Raw genomic sequence first — 18595 nt, forward strand, 5'->3', positions numbered from 1 at the left:
CAACTAAGAAGCATTGTATGTAGTCATTCCCTTTCACTACACAGGAAAAATGCAACATTTTCTATGAAAGAGGAACTACAGCTTTCAGAATTACTGAATTGTACAGTGCCAATGTACATGAATCTCTTCCCCTCTCCAACGTTTCCAATGATGATAGTTCCTGGAAAATAGTATATCGTTTTTTCAAGCATATGCTCAGTCTACAAAAAAAAAATTCTCCCGAAAGTTCTCTTCAAGCTAGGAAAACGGGTAATTGGCCTGTATCAACGGGACAACTCATGCCAGTCAAAACACCATTACAAGAGAATAAAGTGTGAGGCATGTGCATCGGCATGTTTTTACCCCCACCCCATGAGGAGCTTCCAACATGTGACATGCACTTTCACTGTCTTTTTCAGCATTTAAACTGAGATGTTTTTCTGGAAGCCTTGCTCAGTGGACCTATGGGCCCTCTGGTATTCTTAGACACGATTTATAAATGTTGTGATGAACTTGACCAAAGTAGATCTGGCTTTGCTAATCACTTATTAGTTCTTTGACCCACTATTTCTTTGTTTAAGAAGCAATGTTGCTTGTCTTCGGATACATATTATCCAATTTGCAGAAAATATAAATAATATTGCAAATAGCAAATGAGATCCAGCGTGCGGCTTCCTGCATCCCGGTGGGCACAGTCCTATTTAGTAATAGCTTTCCCTTTCACTGTTGCCACTGGCAGACAGACTGCTTATGCGATCTTTGGCTTCCCTAATGTCTCTTCAGGGATCAATAGAGTGTTTCTTTTTTCCTAGATGCCAACTTCATCTTCTTTATACTTTAAGAATACAGTATCAGTTTAAGAATACTTCAGGAATACAGTATTAGTCTAAAGACCGTTCAATTGAAAGCAACCTTGCAGAGATGTAGTCACCCATGATTGATGTTAGGCGAGTGAAAGAAAAATGTAGGTTTGTTTTACCCTCTGCCTTTCAGATCTTTGAAAGAGAAAGGGGACTGGTTTTTCAAAACTGCCATTGTTGGAAAGTAGCCATCGCCTACCTTGTGCTATCTGATCGTATCCGTAGATACAGGAACGTGTATGTAGCAGCCACTTCTCTCAATACTTTTGTTCATTTTTCTCTTGAAGTAAATATTAATAATTGGAAATTAGAGAATTGCTATTTTAATGTTTCAAGTGAAATAAATCTGATATGTGAATTACCAACAAAGACTTATGTCTCAAACAGGAAATAACAATTCATGAAACCAAATTTAAAGTTCAAGCAGAGCTTTCACGCTGATGGATTCGTATTTTCCTTTTTCTTGGCCCTGTGGGTCTGTTTTTAATTTTAATTTTTTTTATTTGTTACTTTTATCATTTTGAAACATATCCTTGTCTCAAACTCTTTGTGCAATGGTGAGCGTATAAATAAGTACAAATAAATAACTACTGACCACATTTCTACTGTGAAATTTTTTATTTTAAATGTGACAACTATCCCTCAATTATCTGTGCACGTTCAACTGTTGGCTGAGCCAGATTCTTGGGTATAAGAAAAATTGGTGAATCTGACATAAAAGTGCAAAATATCTTTCATGCAAATAATACTAATAATACCCAAGAAAGCAAGAAAGCTTACTTAAAAAAATAATTGTTCTTGACAGGAGATTTATAAATAGGAGCCTAATTAATAAATTTCACTATTGTTCTCCTTAGCTGCAGCCATGCCCCCTTGGACTTCTTTATTTCAGATGACCTTGTACTTTCTTTGCAACTCACACTAAATAATGTGTGTTGTTGTGCATTTTTTATATCAGAAAGCAAAATATTAAAAAATTAATCAATGTTGCAGAGAAAAGGGCACTCCCATAATAGAAAAAAGAAATACAGCCTTATTTCATCATCTTCTTAAAGACTCTCTAAAAGTGAGTGTAGTTCCTTTAAAAATATGACATGATATATTGTTTGAAAGTTGCTTTAACTATCCATCACTGATTTAGATGGTCATTTGACACAACTTTGGCCCATGGCCATGTAAAAAACAAAAACAAAAACCTTAAACTGTGTATAGTCATTCATACAGAGGCATTCACTTTTAGAAATTTCTGCTAACCAGGGCACCTGGGTGGCTCAGTCTCTGTTAAGCCTTTGACTCTGGATCTCAGGGTCGTCAGTTCAAGCCCCGTGTTGGGCTCCACACTGGGCATGAAGCCAACTTAAGAAGAAGAAGAAGAAGAAGAAGAAGAAGAAGAAGAAGAAGAAGAAGAAGAAGAAGAAATTTATGCTAAGGAAATATGGGTGTGTTCACAGGTATTATGAACACAATGTTCGCCATGGCATGGCATATATTGGGGGACAATTGGAAATGCTCTGGTGTCCAAACATAAAGACTAGTATAATAAATTATTATACAGCCAACCTATAAAATTCCGTTCATCATCACAAAGAAATAATGTAGCACATATTTAATGATGAGAGACACATGAAGTGTTAGGTGAGAAAAGTAAGTTAGAAAACAATTTGTATGAAATGATCATATACACACAACCTCCATACATATGTACATATGTGTGTTATACAGTAAAATGTTAACAGGTCAATTATATCTCAATAAAGCTGGGAAAAAAATGTTAACCATATCTTTCTGGGTGTTGGGATTATGGAAATTGTTCATGTGTGTTTATATTTTCTGTTTTTTTCAACATGTATGTATGGTTTTTAATAAGAAAAACAATGACATTTAACCTTTAAAAATAAGTGAATTCCATTAATACTCTCCTACTTGTCCTTTGAAAATCTGATAGCTTTATATGTTAATCGTTCTGTAACGGGTAGTTTATTTTAAAAATGGAAACACATCAGATAGTTGTTTTAAAACGAACCAAGAAAGGGTCATGTAAAATATTGTAGTGACTTACTTTATTAGTAGATAAATATCCTGATGAACTATTTCCTGGTGAGAAGTAGGAATTGCTCAGGCCCAGGTGACATTTTCCTGGAATATCATCGAAGCTGCAAGCGATTTGCATAGCTATTCTAACCTTGTATCTTAAGGAGTAGTTTTTAACGTTCCTGCATAGATAAGACAGCTCCTGGAATCTTCCCAGTGCCCAACTATTTCTTTGATGACTCAGTATAGTAGCTGATTCGTTGATATGCATGTTAAACTGACATATATTTATTAAATGTCTATTAAGTATTTAAATGTTCCTGACGACTGAGCATACCAGCCCTGACCTAAAGGAGCTTCAGCATTGTTGGGAAATAAATAATATGAAACAAATATAAACATTAAAAAAAAAAATAAAAACACTAAGTTAACTGAGGAGATAAGAACCAGAGTATTTATAAAAAGCAAATGATAAATATAGGAGGAAAGTTTGGGAAAAGGTTCCAGGAAAAGATGTGATTTGCCCTGACTTTGGAAAGATGAGTGGGATTTGGGCCTGAGGAAGGAAGGAAAAGACATTTTAGTTATAGAGATGAAGGTCCCAAGTCCACAGGGCTGAATTTGTTAGTTGTGGGATTGCTTACTGCAGTTTGGCCAGAGTTAGGGATTTGGTTACCACAGGGCAACAGAACAACAAGGATATCTGGCTGGGGGGAGGTGAGATGGCAGAGAACAGGTAGCATGCTATATGCAGGAGCCCAAAGTTAAAGCTGAGGGGTGTATTTTCTTGCTACTCGGACTCCATGCTCTGAGTTCCTCCCACTTCTCTGACTGTCCTTGGTGGGGTCCCAGCCCCCTCTCTACTCAACCTTTGAATCTTGGGCTTCTCCACGATCCTTCTGCTTCTTTTCTGACCCTGTGCTTTTCCTGGATGGGAGTAGAGCCTTTGAAACTATCCGCTCCTGTGGTTTAAAACATCTAGATAGGTCCTTGAGAAATGGTTGCTTCTTGGGGCAGGGATAATACAAGCTGAGCCTGGAGGGTCTTACAGTCCCAAAAAGTAAGGCGGGACTAGGGACGGAGGCAAGTCAAGAGGACACAGGAGGCAATCTGAAAGAGCTCTCAATGACCAAAGCTGAAACTGTTTCAGCCACAAAATAAAATATTGGTTATTGAAGTAGAATAAGATAAATACTCAGAAGTCCCTATGGGTGTGTGTGTATATATATATATATATATATATATATATATATATATATATATATGATAAATACTCAGAAGTCCCTATGGATATATATATATATATATATATATATATATATATAAGTTTATTTTATTTTGAGAGAGAAAGAGAGAGAGCATGCACGCAAGTGGGGTATGGGCAGAGAAAGAGAGGTTGAGAATCCCAGGCAGACTCTACATTGTCCATGCAGGCCTGATGCAGGGCTTGAACTCCTGAACCCAGGCGCCCCAGAAGTCCGTACCAATATAAATAAATTATTAAATAAATAATGGGGAAAGGACCATTCCTCCTTACAGAAGAATTCCAATTAATAAATGTAAAAGGAAAGAAAGAAACAGTAAGTCCTCATTAGAACGCTAGTAAACACTGCTGTAGGAAGGATCTACCTATGAATGCTAACATCAGTGGGCAAAAGTTCAAGGGGAAAATAGATATTTGCATAGCCTCAAAGTATTCTTTCCAAAATATTTATTATTCACAAAGGGAAAAAGAGTAAATTTACAGTCATTAAAAGCATAGGAGATACCACCTTAACCAAGTGATCAAGGTTAACAGTGCTGGTAAAAGAACACATACCCTGATTCTGATGTGCTGAAAAGGGCACCTCACCTTTGTGATATCATTCCCATGAATACATAACTTCAGTTTGATCACGAGCAACTGCAGGAAAACATGAGGGACATTTTACAAAATACCTGACCAGTACTCATTGAGAGTGTCAAGGTCACGGAAGACAGTGATAAACTGAGGAACTGTCGATTGGAGAAAACTAAGACACAAAAACTAAATACACTGTGAAACCCTGGAATGGGTTGGACGTTGGAACAGTAAGAGGACATTGGTGAGGCGCCTGGGCGGCTCAGTCGGTTGAGCATCCGACTTCAGCTCAGGTCACGATCTCGTGGTTTATGGGTTTGAGCCCCGCGTCAGGCTCTGTGCTGACAGCTCAGAGCCTGGAGCCTGCTTCGGATTCTGTGTCTCCCTCTCTCTGCCCCTCCCCCACTTGCACTCTGCCTCTGTTGAATGTTTTAATAGACCTTAAAAAAGATTTTTTTAGAAAGAGGACATTGGTAAAAAAAAAAAAAAAAAACAAGAACTGGTGAATTCTGAATAAAGTCTGTAATTTAGTTATGGTATTTGTGCCATAAGAAATGTTAATTTCTTACTTTTGATCATTGTACCATGGTTATATAAGATGCTAAATTTAGGGGTAGCGTTTTTGAAAGGTGTGTGGCAACTTTGTATTATCTTTGCAAGTCTTCTGTCAATATGATGTTAACATAATATAAATAAATAATATTTATTTCTAAATAAAAAGTTTAAAAACAAACAAAATATCCATATACAGAGAACTCCCAATCCTCTGTGTCTCTGGAGGGATCTTTCTTTTTTAGCATCTTTACACTTTTCCCATCCACCTTTAAAATCTTCATCCTCTTAGTCCTTATATGTTTTATTTCCTCCTCTTAGAAATAAAGACCACTGGGCCTTCACAAGAATTTGTCACATTGAAGTGTATTGTAAGGCTCTCTTTCTCCTCCAAGTACAGAAATGCTGGATAAAATATAATCATTTTTAATGAAATACATAGGTTGGGGTGCCTGGATGGCTCAGTTGGTTAAGCATCTGACTCTTGATTTTGGCTCAGGTCATGGTCTCACAGTTTGTGAGTTTGAGCCCTACATCAGGCTCTGTGTTATCAGCGCGGAGCCTGCTTGGGATTGTCTCCTTCCTCTCTCTCTGCCCTCCCCCGTCACGCATATGCTGTCTCTCTCAAAATAAATAAGTTAGCTTAAAAAAAAAATAAATGAAATACATAGTAAAATCAAATGGATAGAACAAAGCAGTCATCCATAGACATGAGACCCACGGACCTAAGGCAGGGGGCTGAAGTTGTAATGCCATTGCTGGGACAGGAAGTGAAGGGTCAGGCCTGTGTCAGCTAAGAAGCTAGAGGGACTGGAAAATATCAACCACTGGCCTGGAGAGGTGTCCAGGAAGTGTGCCTTATGCCAGGGACCATAAGTAAGAAAATCATCACTCATAAGATACCAAACCCAAGCCTATACTCTCTGTGCTTGTGGAATTCAAATTTATACTACCTATGTGGTACAGAAGCCAAGAGGTTAATGTAAAAACTGTTACAGAATGGGTAAAACCCCTATGGGCTTAGCAGGGGTAAAGCCACTTTATAGGGATGCTTTCATAATCCAGAGCGCAAGGGTCTCTCAGGTATTCAGATAAACTGAATATTAGTTTACTATCAAAATTATAAACTGCCTAGACAAACAAATAATCATGAGAAACAATAGAATTAGTGCCCTAAACCCTAGAGAAAATAAAACAATCTCTAGCATAAAGTAAGTATGTTTAATTCACTTAAAGAGAAAAAGAAGATATAATACTGTAACTAAAGAAGAAGTCAATATGAAACTAAAAAGAGAAGATTTTAAAAATGGACTTCTAGAAATAACACACTGATATTACACCTCAATGGAAGTATTACACAGTAGATTAGACACCATTGAGAACGAGAATTAGATACTAGAAAACAGATCTGAGGGAATTCAGAATAAAGATCAAAGAAGTACAGAGAAGAAAAATTTGGAAGAGAGTTTGAATTGTGAAGGCTGGAAGAAGAAGGTTCCATTTTTTTTTTCTAACAGCAGTTCTACAAGAACAGACTAGGGGGAAGAAACAATGCCTACATTTTATTTATTCAACTTTAAGGCCAAGTGTATATATCCAACAGATACTCAACAGTTGGTCGATAATAAGGACCTTCTGCTCTATTCAGTGTAGACCCATCACTCATTAACTAACGTATCGCACTCAACTCATCTCTCTTGGATTATGCTATTGCTGACTGGATAGAGCCTCTTTAACAAGTATCTCAGTGATTGTCTCTCTTTCTTAAACTTCTGTATCACTGGATCTGAACCAACCAGCTAAGTACTTAATTATGTTCTGCACTACTGGTTGAGAAGCGATGACAGCTAACCCCATCCTGCTCGTTGCCTGTTTTGGCGTGGTCTGCAAGCTAAGAGTGGTATTAATATTTCTACATGGTTGGAAAGAATCAAATGATGAATATTTCATGGCATGGAAACATTACATGAAATTTCAATGTGTCCAGTGAAGTTGTTTTGAAACACAATCATGCCCCTGCATTCATGTATTGTCTGTTGCTGCTTTCATGCTACCAGGGCAGAGCTGGGTAGTTTCAGCAAAGAATATATGGCCCACGGTGACTAAAATATTAACTTTCTGGCCTTTTAAAACAGATGAAGTTTGCCAATCTCTGTTCTCCACTCTTTGCTAATTCTGTCACACATACGAATCTTGCCTTTCAAATTTGCTTGAAAACTACTTGAAGTCAGGAACATTGTCATATGTTTCTTTTGTCTCCCCAACACCTGACTCCATCTAGGACAGTTATGGATTTTCTTTAGCAAATTTTGGCATGTCAAATACAAGATTTTAAGAAATGAACCTGACTTCATAATGCGGAATAGATTAGAAAAAAAAGGGAGAAATGATAATAGCTTATATGCAATAATTTAGGCTTAAAAGCAGTTGTTATCCTATTTTGGGGCTGTGATCTTACATGACCTGGTTGAGTGCACAGTTATGGGATAGGGCAGTAGAGGCAGCGATCTGGAATGAAATTCTGACAGTTAGGTGGCACGGGCCAGGAGGGAAAAGATGGGAGGAGTTTCGGTCTGGCAGACAGAACACGGTTTACAGAGGGTTTAGCCTCACACAACCCAGAAAGCATTAGGCAATACAGATCAGGGAGCACCAAAGAGTAAAGCCGGGGGTAGGGACAGAGCCACAAGGCACCTAGAGGCTTCTGGGGCAAGCAGGTAGGGCACAGTTACCAGGAAAGTTGGCCGGCTCGACTGCATTCTGCCTGCGATTAGGGAATAGAGACATTAGCCAAGCTGCAGCTCAAGGGAAGAGAGCAGAGAATCAACTGTGGTGCAAATCTGAATGAGTCTCATAGGTACAAGAGTCTCGAGAGCAAGCTTCTAGCTGAACTAGGGGTAGAGATACTTACATGCCAAGTCCTGGAGTATTAAGTTGGATCCTACCTAATGTCGGATTTGGTTCTGGAGACTAGGGTGGGGCATGCCACACAATAAATACCACGGCTCCCAATATATGGCGGCATCCACCTTCGTGCCTGAATTACCGCGCCATGAGCAATAATGAAAGTGCTGCAAATGTGGCAAACTATGCTAGGTAAGGCAGGGCCTCTGACACCCGGTACACCACCAATGGCAGTGGAAGGAAAGATTTGACTGTGACAGATATTGGAAACAAAAAATGGATCTGTCACATTCCTCCAAGAGATCAAGAAGAGATTCGATCACAACGACAATATATGACACGATGGAGGTCACGTGGCGCAGCAGACACCGTCGGCGCTCTGCCCACATCCCCTTGGCATTCACCTCTACGTGCAAAAGGCTTCGACTGTGAACACCTGCACCTCTCTGCAAGAAGCTTTGTTCTGGTGGTAAGCAAGCTCGGTCATGAGCACAGCTGTCAACGGCCCCAGAAACAGCCATTAACCAATGATGGCCCGTGAGATGGATACACTCCCCAGCTTCTTTGCCCCTCACATAGAATAACTCTGAAGCACGTTCGACATCTGTGTCCCATACAGTAGCCACTAGCTACTTGGGGCCATTGAGCATCCAGAAGGTGGCTAGTGTGACGGAGGAACTAAATTTTAAATTGTATTTAATTTTAATTAAGTTAAAATGATTCTCCTCACTTACTGGAACACTTTCAAGTATATTTGGAAAAGCGTGGCCATTTGAATGTATTTCTCCAGCTATAATTTTGCAAAATCTAACTGCACATCAAGATGAAAATTTAATGTCCAAGTCAAGTTGTCCTATAAGCATAAAATTGACTTCAAAGGCTTATTCAAAGAGTTTTAACATCTCATTAATAATTTTTACGTGTTGAAATATGGTATTTCATTGGATTTCAGCCATTGAATTTAACGGGTTAAAGAATTATTAAAATTAATTTCACTTGTGTCTTTTTACCTTTTTAAGGGCAGCTACTAGAATATTTAAAACTACTGTTTCCATTGGACAGTGCTGGTCTACACGTCCTCCCTGGGTTCCAGAGTGGGATCGAGCTCCTGTCGCTCACAGTGGTAACTGGCTTGATAACACACCCATTATTGGCTTCCTTTCCTGTCTCATTCTTCTGCTTCTCTACTAAGTATCCTAGGAATTCCCAGGGTGCTTAGAATCCTTGTCTCAGGGGCTGTCTCTTGAGAACCCAAACTAAAACAAATAACATTAAGACCAGCATTTAGAGATGAACTATTCTAACCTCTTAAATACACAGGTGGTTGTTGTTTTTTTAAAAATGAGGTTCAGAGAGGTTCAATGACTTAGCCAAGGACTCTCAACTATCTAGCTGCAATCTCAGAATTCTATTTCAGAGCTCGTGATTCCAAACCCCTTTATTTTCTCATCACGTTACATTGCCTTTTAAAGATTATTGGCAATTTTTGCAAAAGTGATTTCGAAAGAGAAATGGAGCATTTAGGACTCGTGCGATGGAATCACAGTAAGCGATTCATGTATGTTTTCTGCGTGTGCATTAAACCCGCTCAGGTGGTCTTCCCTTGCTCCTGTTGAGAAACTTGGAGAGGCTCCTTGACTCTTCTGCTCTTTCTCATACAACTGAAAGTCTTCTGGTTGCAATCTCATCTGAGAAGTTAGTGTATCCAGTCCTGATAGGAATCCAACTTGATTTAAAGTTAACTCTTTCTTCCGCTACTCCTCGTCCTCCAGCTTGCTCACTACTTTATCACCAGGGGCCGGAACAGAGAAGCAGCACCATGTTAAGATGCCGATGCCCTCTCTATGCCTGGCAGACATTTACAAGTGACACTTTCCCTCATAGACACTTTGGTCGGTTCTTTAGAGCTTCCTCTGCTTGTCCTCTCTGACTGAAACTCCCTTGATGTGGTAGTGTCTCCTTTGGCTGCCACCCTCACCCCCCGCCCCAACCCGGTGCTTAATTACCTCAACCGTCTGCTTCACACAGACTCTCTCTGTGGTCCTTGCGGGAAGAAGTTTTAATTACTGGAGCCTGACTCACCTACTCTGGGATTTGTGCACCTTGCACCTCTTGTCAGTGGGAAGCACAATCGCCTCCCAGACCAGCAATGCCCGTTCTGTTCCCACTGTGCTGCCCAAGCCCCTTTAGCTTCCCCAGACAGGAGTCAAGGAAGGTGCTCTGTGTCCTCCAACTGCAAGGAACACATGTCAAGCAGTAGTTTAGAAGGTCTCATTGCAGCCCCTCGGATTAGGTTTGGGAAAGGAGGTAGGAGTGGTTAACTCCCCACCTCTTGTGAGCTGGACCCAGGAGCAGTTCCCTTTCCAGTTATCCCCCTCACAGATTCTGCTTCCAGATCCCAAACCTGAACCTTTTATAACTTTGGCGTGGGTGAGGGGTTCCAGGAAATCTGCAAGTAGTTTTCAGCACCCCTGTTTTGTAAATTTCCATATGGTCTAGCACCTCTTTTGTCTGATGGCGTTACTCTAACGTGGTAACTCAACTGAAACTACCACCTTAATATTTTGATAGAGCTGATACATTACAAAACGTTGTCCTGGGAATAAGTGAAATCGACATGGCTACCGTGGACCTTTTATAACTGGAACATGGCAATGAAAGAAATAGGCCAGCGGGTAGGTAATTAGTAGATATGGCAAAAGGTTAGTTTTAGGGTTTGTGATGATTTTTAAAATAAGAGATAGAGGCCTTTCAGATTTGAAAAGATCCTGGGTGAAATTACAGACAAAAATAGTGTTTTACTGTGGTACCTTGTTGTTTTTTCTTTTTTGACTTCAACTGTATGCTTTTTAATGAAATAAATAAGTATTAGATGTCTTAAGAGCTGTGTGATCTCCTTTGATAACTGCTGAGACACCAGAGGTTTCAATTGTTGTTGATCCTCTTTGATCTCCCTCAACTACTCTTTTTTTCAGCATTGTAGCATTTTTACAATTTTCATAAGAGAACGAACAATAAAAGTTCACACTGTCACTATAATTAATTTGAAGAATATGGTTGTGTCTACACAACAAAATCACTTGCAACCATCATGTCCATCTTCTTTCCGTAGATTATTTTATTTGCATGCATACAGCACAACTATAGCAAGAACAAGCAAATATATATTCTTTTCTTCCCAAAAGACCCTTTCACAGTCTCAAAGGTTCGCACTGAAGCATTTCAAACGGCATTCCTGTTTGAAAACTTATACTGTCTTTTATAGGAATAACAGAATGTTTAGTAACCAAGCTCCAACCATACCAAACTCTGAATTTCTTGTTTGAAAATAGAAACACACAGTGCCCAAGTTGGCATCACTTAATGGGTCCTTTCCAGTGCTGTTCAGAAAACAAAACAGCTGGGCTTTGTTTAGATGGATAATTCATCAAGGATTTCCACTAATAATCGTGTCCAGTGAGTTCAGTGGGAGCATACTCAACTTTGATGCCGTATCAATATAGAATAAGCCATGACTGTTTTCTGCATTTTTTAGCTTTCAGTCAGTATCAGCCTTGTTTTAAAATGAACAAAGAAGAAAAGAAAGGGGAAAGATGTAATGTTAATAGGTTTCCTTTTGTGATCTCTCAGGGAGAGGTCTTTTTTAAATAAGGGGCTTGAACTTGACCTTCTTCGATGGCACAAAGGTCCAATGCACAATTTTTAAACTTATATTTAAATTTTAATAATTTTACATCGAAGGAGGTTGGAACCAGACTCTCAAACCTAATCCTTAATCTTTTAGTGTAACTGACTGGCAAAGAAGAAAAGCTTAGGGAAAAAGTCTGCAAAAAGTACATAAATATTGCCCTGATTTCTGTATCCCGCAGAATCAAACTGTATTCAGGTCAGTATTACAATGTGTTCAAGTTTGAAAATGCCATTTAATATAGAATTAGAGTGAAAAAATATTCTAATTTCATGATAAATCTAGTTGTTTTTTTTTTTTTTAATCATATTCCCAGTGTTGGAAAAATGGTACAAAAAGCGGCACTGTCATATGCTCTTGGTGAGATGGTAAATTTTAAAAATCTTTCTCGAAGGCAGTTTGGACATTTCTATTGAATGCCTCAGAATTCTGCATAAAACCTTTAAACAAGCATTTTTACTTTGGGGGATTCATGCTAAGAAAATAGTCATAGATGTTTGCAAAATTATAGCTACAAGATTTTTATGGAAGTGTTTTTGGTAGAAACAAGAACTGAATAAAACATAAATATTTAACAACGAGGTTTTATTTAGCCACTAAAATGATACTAGAGAAATATTTAATGCTATGGAAAAGGTAGAAAAGGCTGATTAAAAACAGTATGCGCAATGTGATTCCCTTCTGTTAAAGAAAAGATATTTGCATCAAAAAATATTGTATGAAAACAAATAGAAGTGTTAACAGCAGTATCTTTGTATGATGGAGTTATGCACACCATTTTTTTCCAACATGGAAATAGCTTTTTTAAAAAATATTTTTCAAAGTTAAAATGCATGCTAGGTGTAGCAAACTCAAACCATAGGAAAGTAAAATAAAAACAAAAAATTATAAGCCCTCCTCCCTATAATTGGATTTGGCAGAATGCGCGCGCACACACACACACACACACACACACACACACACACACTTCTATGTCTTGGTTTCCATATTCAATATTCAACATATTCAACAGTGCATCTTGGGGAGTTTTACAGTTTTGCATATTGACCTACTTCATTCTTTTAAATTGCTGCATAGTATTCCATAATAGAAATATGTAATAATCTTCCTTATCAATGACTCTCCACCAGGCCATTCTGTTCCAACAGCCAGATCTCTAGATTATTGGCATAAACTCTTCACTTCTCACCTTTTCCAGATTAAATAGTTATTATGTCATTGGACTCTCTTTTTTTGCCTCTATCTTCAAAACAACTCTCCATGGCTGATAGCCAAGCAGACAAACTGTGTTGAAGAAAACCCGTATGTGGAATTTAACAAAAAGAAAGAAAGAAAGAAAGAAAGAAAGAAAGAAAGAAAGAAAGAAAGAAAGAAAGAAAAAAAGAAGAGACAAGAAAAAAAAGAAAACAGACTCTTAAATACAGAGGTGGTTATCAGAGAAGGGGGAGGGGGAGGGTGAAATAGGTGAATGGAATTAAGAAGTGCACCCAGGGGGGGCGCCTAGGTGGCTCAGTTGGTTGAGCACCTGACTTTTGATTTTAGCTCTGATCATGATCCCAGGGTCCTGGGATCTGGCTCTGAGCTGAGCAGGAGCCTGCTTGGGATTCTCTCTCTTTCCCTCTGCCATTCTCCCCAACTAATGCACACACATGCACTCTCTTTCTCTAAAATAAATAAAAATTAAAAAAAAATTTTTTTAAAGGAGAACACTTACCATGATGAGCACTGAGCATTGTATAGAATTGTTGAATCATTATATTGTACACTTGAAACTAATATAACACTGTATGTTAATTATACTTCAGTAAAAATAAAATTAATTAAATAAATGTAAATGGAAAAAAAAAAAAGAAAGAAAACGTCGCCAAAGGCAGCAATAGACGCTCAACACTACCCAGCAATCCTAATTATTTCTCTGGTTAAATCGCCCTCCCACTGTCTGCCACAGTTATTTCCAACTGCCTCCATTCCGTTCGGATGGCAGGCTCCCCTAGTCTTCTCCAGCTTTCCTCTCAGAGGTGGGTGGTGCTTCTTAACATAGAGAAAATTGAAGTGTCAACCTTCCTATACCAATTTACAAACCTTCTCAAATGCCTGTCTTTCCTCCCCATCCTCTTTCTAGCCACACTGGTGGAAGTTTATTTGCTTTCTTGATTTCGTTGAGGAAATTGTAGAAGTAAGATTGATTCAATGGTTGTCCAGTATATACATAGGTTTCTTAGTCTTGATATCACGGCCATTTTACTTGATTTGTGGAGTGAATTGGTGCACGTTCTTTTGTTTGTGTTAACTTTCTCTAATTGCTAAAAGGACTTAAATAAGAGAAATGCTCTGTTCCTCGAGGGTTTGATGGTATTTTGGCACAGGTCTTTCACAGTGGTAAGGGTGATGGTGTGTGTGTGTGTGTGTGTGTGTGTGTGTGTGTAACTCTGACAAGCCCTCAGTTTTGCCTCCAACTATTGCTCTCTCCCAGTTCTTTTGCCCACCTCCTGAGCTGGTGTTGCTGATTTTTATCTTCTCAGAAAACATCTTCTTGACCTAGATCAGAGATTCTTTACTTTCAAAAAATTGGGGGGTGCCTAGGTGGCTCAGTGGGTTGAGTGTCCGAGTTGAGCTCAGGTCATGACCTCCCGGGTTGGGTTGGTGGGTTTGCGGCCCCCCCCACTGCCCCTTCCCCACTGGCACTCTCTCATTCTCAAAAATAAACATAAAAAAAATTAAAAAATTAAAAAAAATTGTAATGCCATGGACCCCTTTGGCAGTTGATGAAGTCTGTGGACCACTTTTTAGAATCACTTTCTACAATGTCCTCCCTAGAATGTGACTCTTATTGTGACTGGAGCAACGTGATTTTCTGTGCCTTCCTACAAATAATGTGTGTGTGTGTAGATTGTGGGTGGTTTTTCCCCCCCAGTTATGTTCTCACAATGTTTTTCTCGATATGCTCAGTATTTTCGTCGAACGCAAATGCACAAAACCTGCTCGTGTAATATACTACGTGTGCTTGCCTTTACCTCCTAACTCAGTGTACAAAATGGGAATCGAAGAGGAAACCAAGTCAAGAAAAGAACCTCTGCTGCTCAGAACTTGCAGCACTCATGGCCCGTATCACTGCACCATCTGTGAATGCTAATAAGTTACTTGAAATAATATTTCAAACAGTTATCTCAATCATGTGATTTGTTTGAACTTGCCTGGCTTATACTTGTAGTTCGCTCAGTTATCTGTAGTTACGGAACACCATACTGCCTTAGGGAGAGTTAAACATTCTCATCCCAACTGTCCAGTTTTACAAAACTTTAGCAAGTAAGGGGAAAAGCTCATCTCTTTCACTCGGAGGCAAATCGGACCAACAGAGAGTAAAATGGATGGCAGAGGCACCAATGGTGGCAGAGAATGTGGATAACCGGGCACGTTTATCTGAGGGGGCGATCAGCTCCTGTGCCGGAACATCCGTAGAGGGGAACTTGGGAGAGTATGTACCATCTACAGGCTGATCTAATGACTATGATAAATGATATTTTCACATACCTATACCAACTGAAAAATGAGATACACATTTCTGTGATTGATACTGATGAAAGTTCACAGTGTTGGTAATTCTACTACGTTTCTTGCTTAGATTTATAATTGACGCTTATGCTAAATTTCAGTTAGGGGTTAGTGGGAATAAATACATAATTTATTTGGGCCATCCAAGATTATAGACTCACTGGAATTTAGACTCTAGAGTTCTGGAATCTTAATTTATGAAACTATTGGTAAAGTATTGGTAAAACTATTGTTGTTATTTTATTTAGGAATTTAGGAATTTCTAGGACATAAGAATTCCAGAATTTTCATAAATGTCTTAGACACTTAATAATGATCATTTAAATCAAGAGTTTAACTGCTCTCTTTTTGGCTACTTTTGTCTTTATTGTATGCTTTTCCCTTGATAATATCTATCTATCTATCTATCTATCCATCTATCATCTATTGCTTTATTTAAGTACTGCCTCAAGTACTCCATGTAGAAAAATTTGTGGATTATGAGCTGCCTGAGTCTTGCTATGTATGCCCACAAATGATTTTCTTTCACTTGATTGATAATTTTGCTGTATGTAGAATTTTAGCTTCAAAATAATTTAATCTCAGAATCCAGGAGGAAAATTTTTCATGGTCTTCTAGCATCCAGACATGTCAATGATACGTCTGCATTCTCATTCTCATTTTATCTCCATTCCTTTGAAGCTGAAGGAAACTAGCTTCGTATTTCTGTGATTTTAGTTTTTATGATATTTCTCTTTATCTTTGAAGGTGAATTTTTACTCCATTGAGAACCTGGCAACTTGGCAATTGACAGCTTAAAAATTTTTTTTTAATGTTTGTTTATTATTTTTGAGAGAATGAGAGACAGAGCATGAGTGGGGGAGGGTTAGAGAGAGAGGGAGACACAGAATCGGAAGCGGGCTCCAGGCTCCGAGCTGACAGCACGGAGCCCAACGTGGGGCTCGAACTCACGAACCGTGAGATCACGACCTGAACCTAAGTCAGACGCTTCACCGACTAAGTCATCCAGGCGCCGCTTGATAGCTTTTTTAAATGAAAGATTTCCATTTTTTTTTCCCCCAGCTCAGGGGAATTCTTCTATTAATTTTAGGTTATTCCAACATTGCATCTTCCTCATTCCTTACTGGAATTCCTGTTAAATAGAAATTGAAACTTCTGAATTTATTCGTTATTTTTCCTAATGACTTCCTCATACTTTCTGCATCTTTATCCTTTCAACGTGTTATGAGAGAAGTGCTTTGTTTGATCTTCCAGGTCACTAATTTGCTCACCGGTTGTGTCCATGCTGAATAACTGGAAACCATGAAACCTAAAAAATTGGAAATTATGAAAATTTATAAGAGCTTTCTTTTTTAACATTGGGCCACAGATTCACCAGCCCTATTGGATTTTATATGCCAACGTTTATATCTTCCTCAAATTCCTGACTGAGCTCATTTACTGTTTGCATTCTTCCTGTGCTTCCAGCACTGCCATGGATGTATTTTACTTTTATTTTATTTTTTCCTCTGTGATTTGGAATGGGAAGGAAGCTAAGTTTTCATCAACCATCTTAAATCTGGAATCTGTTTATTGGTTCTAGTACGTCTCAAGTTTCACGTTAGTCACTGGGTGGGTTAAACAGACACGTAGAGATCCCAATCAGGCAGAACATCATGAACATCTCAAACAGCAAGGAAGTTCCTCTGAAGCACACAGGAAAAGGTAGGAGACAGTGGACAGAGTAGTCTGAACAACAAGTTGTGGCCACATTGTTAAGGCGCTTTTCTGTATGCATTCGGAAGGAGTCTGGATTTTGTTTTATAGGCACTAAGGAGCTAACAAGGGATTAAAAGATTTCAGGAAGAGGGGCGCCTGGGTGGCTCAGCTGGTTAAGCATCCGACTTCGGTTCAGGTCATGATCTTGCAGTCTGTGAGTTCGATCCCCACGTTGGGCTCCGTGCTGACAGCTCGGAGCCTGAAGCCTGCTTTGGATTCTGTGTCTCCCTCTCTCTCTGCCCCTCCCCAGCTTGCTCTCTGTCTCTCTCTCTCTCTCAAAAAGTAAATAAAAAATAATGAAAAAAAATTATAAAAAGTTTTCAGGAAGATAATTTTGTCTATCCTGTGGAGGATGGAGAGGAAAGAGGCAGGACTGAAAGGGAAAGCCATGTAGGAGGCAATTGCTATAGTCCAGAAGGATCATTATCACCTGACCTAATACGTTCCATGCACTTTTATTAAAAAATGGCATGAAATCTTACGTAGAGAGCTACAGGAATTAACCAACAACCACAAGGGTTACTTCTTTGTATTTTATTTTTTGTTGCTTTTTTCTTATCTGCATTGTAGTCAAAAAGAGAACTGTCAGTATATTTCTATAACTTTACTGTTACATGTCATATGGATTCAGATCACATATTTCATGCATAATGGATACATCATGGGGCTGCTAGAAGCTGAAGCTGTATTAGGAGTGTGTGGATAATTTGAATATTGGTGGCAGGGAATCACGATCAATTCCACATTGTGAACCCAGGTAGCTAGATGTGCTATCGAGAGGGTGAGACAATTCATCCCTAAACTCCAAGGCAGAGTCCCAAATATGTGACGGGTAGTTAAAAGAGGACAATGTTCCCTGAAGAGCAAGGGCATTTCTAGTTCCAGCATAACCCCATTACTGTAGTATTAGAATTTACAAACAGGGTCACGCTTCTCTGACTAGAAAGGTAGACACTGGGAAAATTTAATGAAAGTGTAGTAATAAAAGTGATGAAAGTATTTGCTCCACTTGTAGTCCTGCATCTGACAAAGCACTGAGGTCATCCTGGCAAGACCGATGTGGAGCAGGTGCTGAAATTTAAATGGATGAGAAAAGTGGTCTAGATGCAGATCAGTAATGGAGGTGGATGAAGTCATCAAAGAAATGGGTGTATAACAATGTATTACGAAAATGCCTTTCAATTGTCTCTTTCAAATGTTCCTAATGTCAAATGTAAGGCAGAGTTTTCAGAACCAAAATCTTGGCTGTAAAGTGAATCCAGGTTTGTTTTTCTTTGTTTCAGGCTGATGTCTTTCGTTAAAACAATTCTTATAAAAGTGAGTTTCCCCACGTGCATATCGCAGTCTGTAAACTGTCAAACAAAAGTGTTTCTACAGCGTAATGTACCGAAGTAGGCATATCACTATTAACAAAAATATATTTGAAAACAA

Source organism: Panthera pardus, unplaced genomic scaffold (genome assembly GCF_024362965.1).
Source record: "Panthera pardus isolate Hobbes unplaced genomic scaffold, ASM2436296v1 HiC_scaffold_16, whole genome shotgun sequence".
NCBI classification, from domain to species: domain Eukaryota; kingdom Metazoa; phylum Chordata; class Mammalia; order Carnivora; family Felidae; genus Panthera; species Panthera pardus.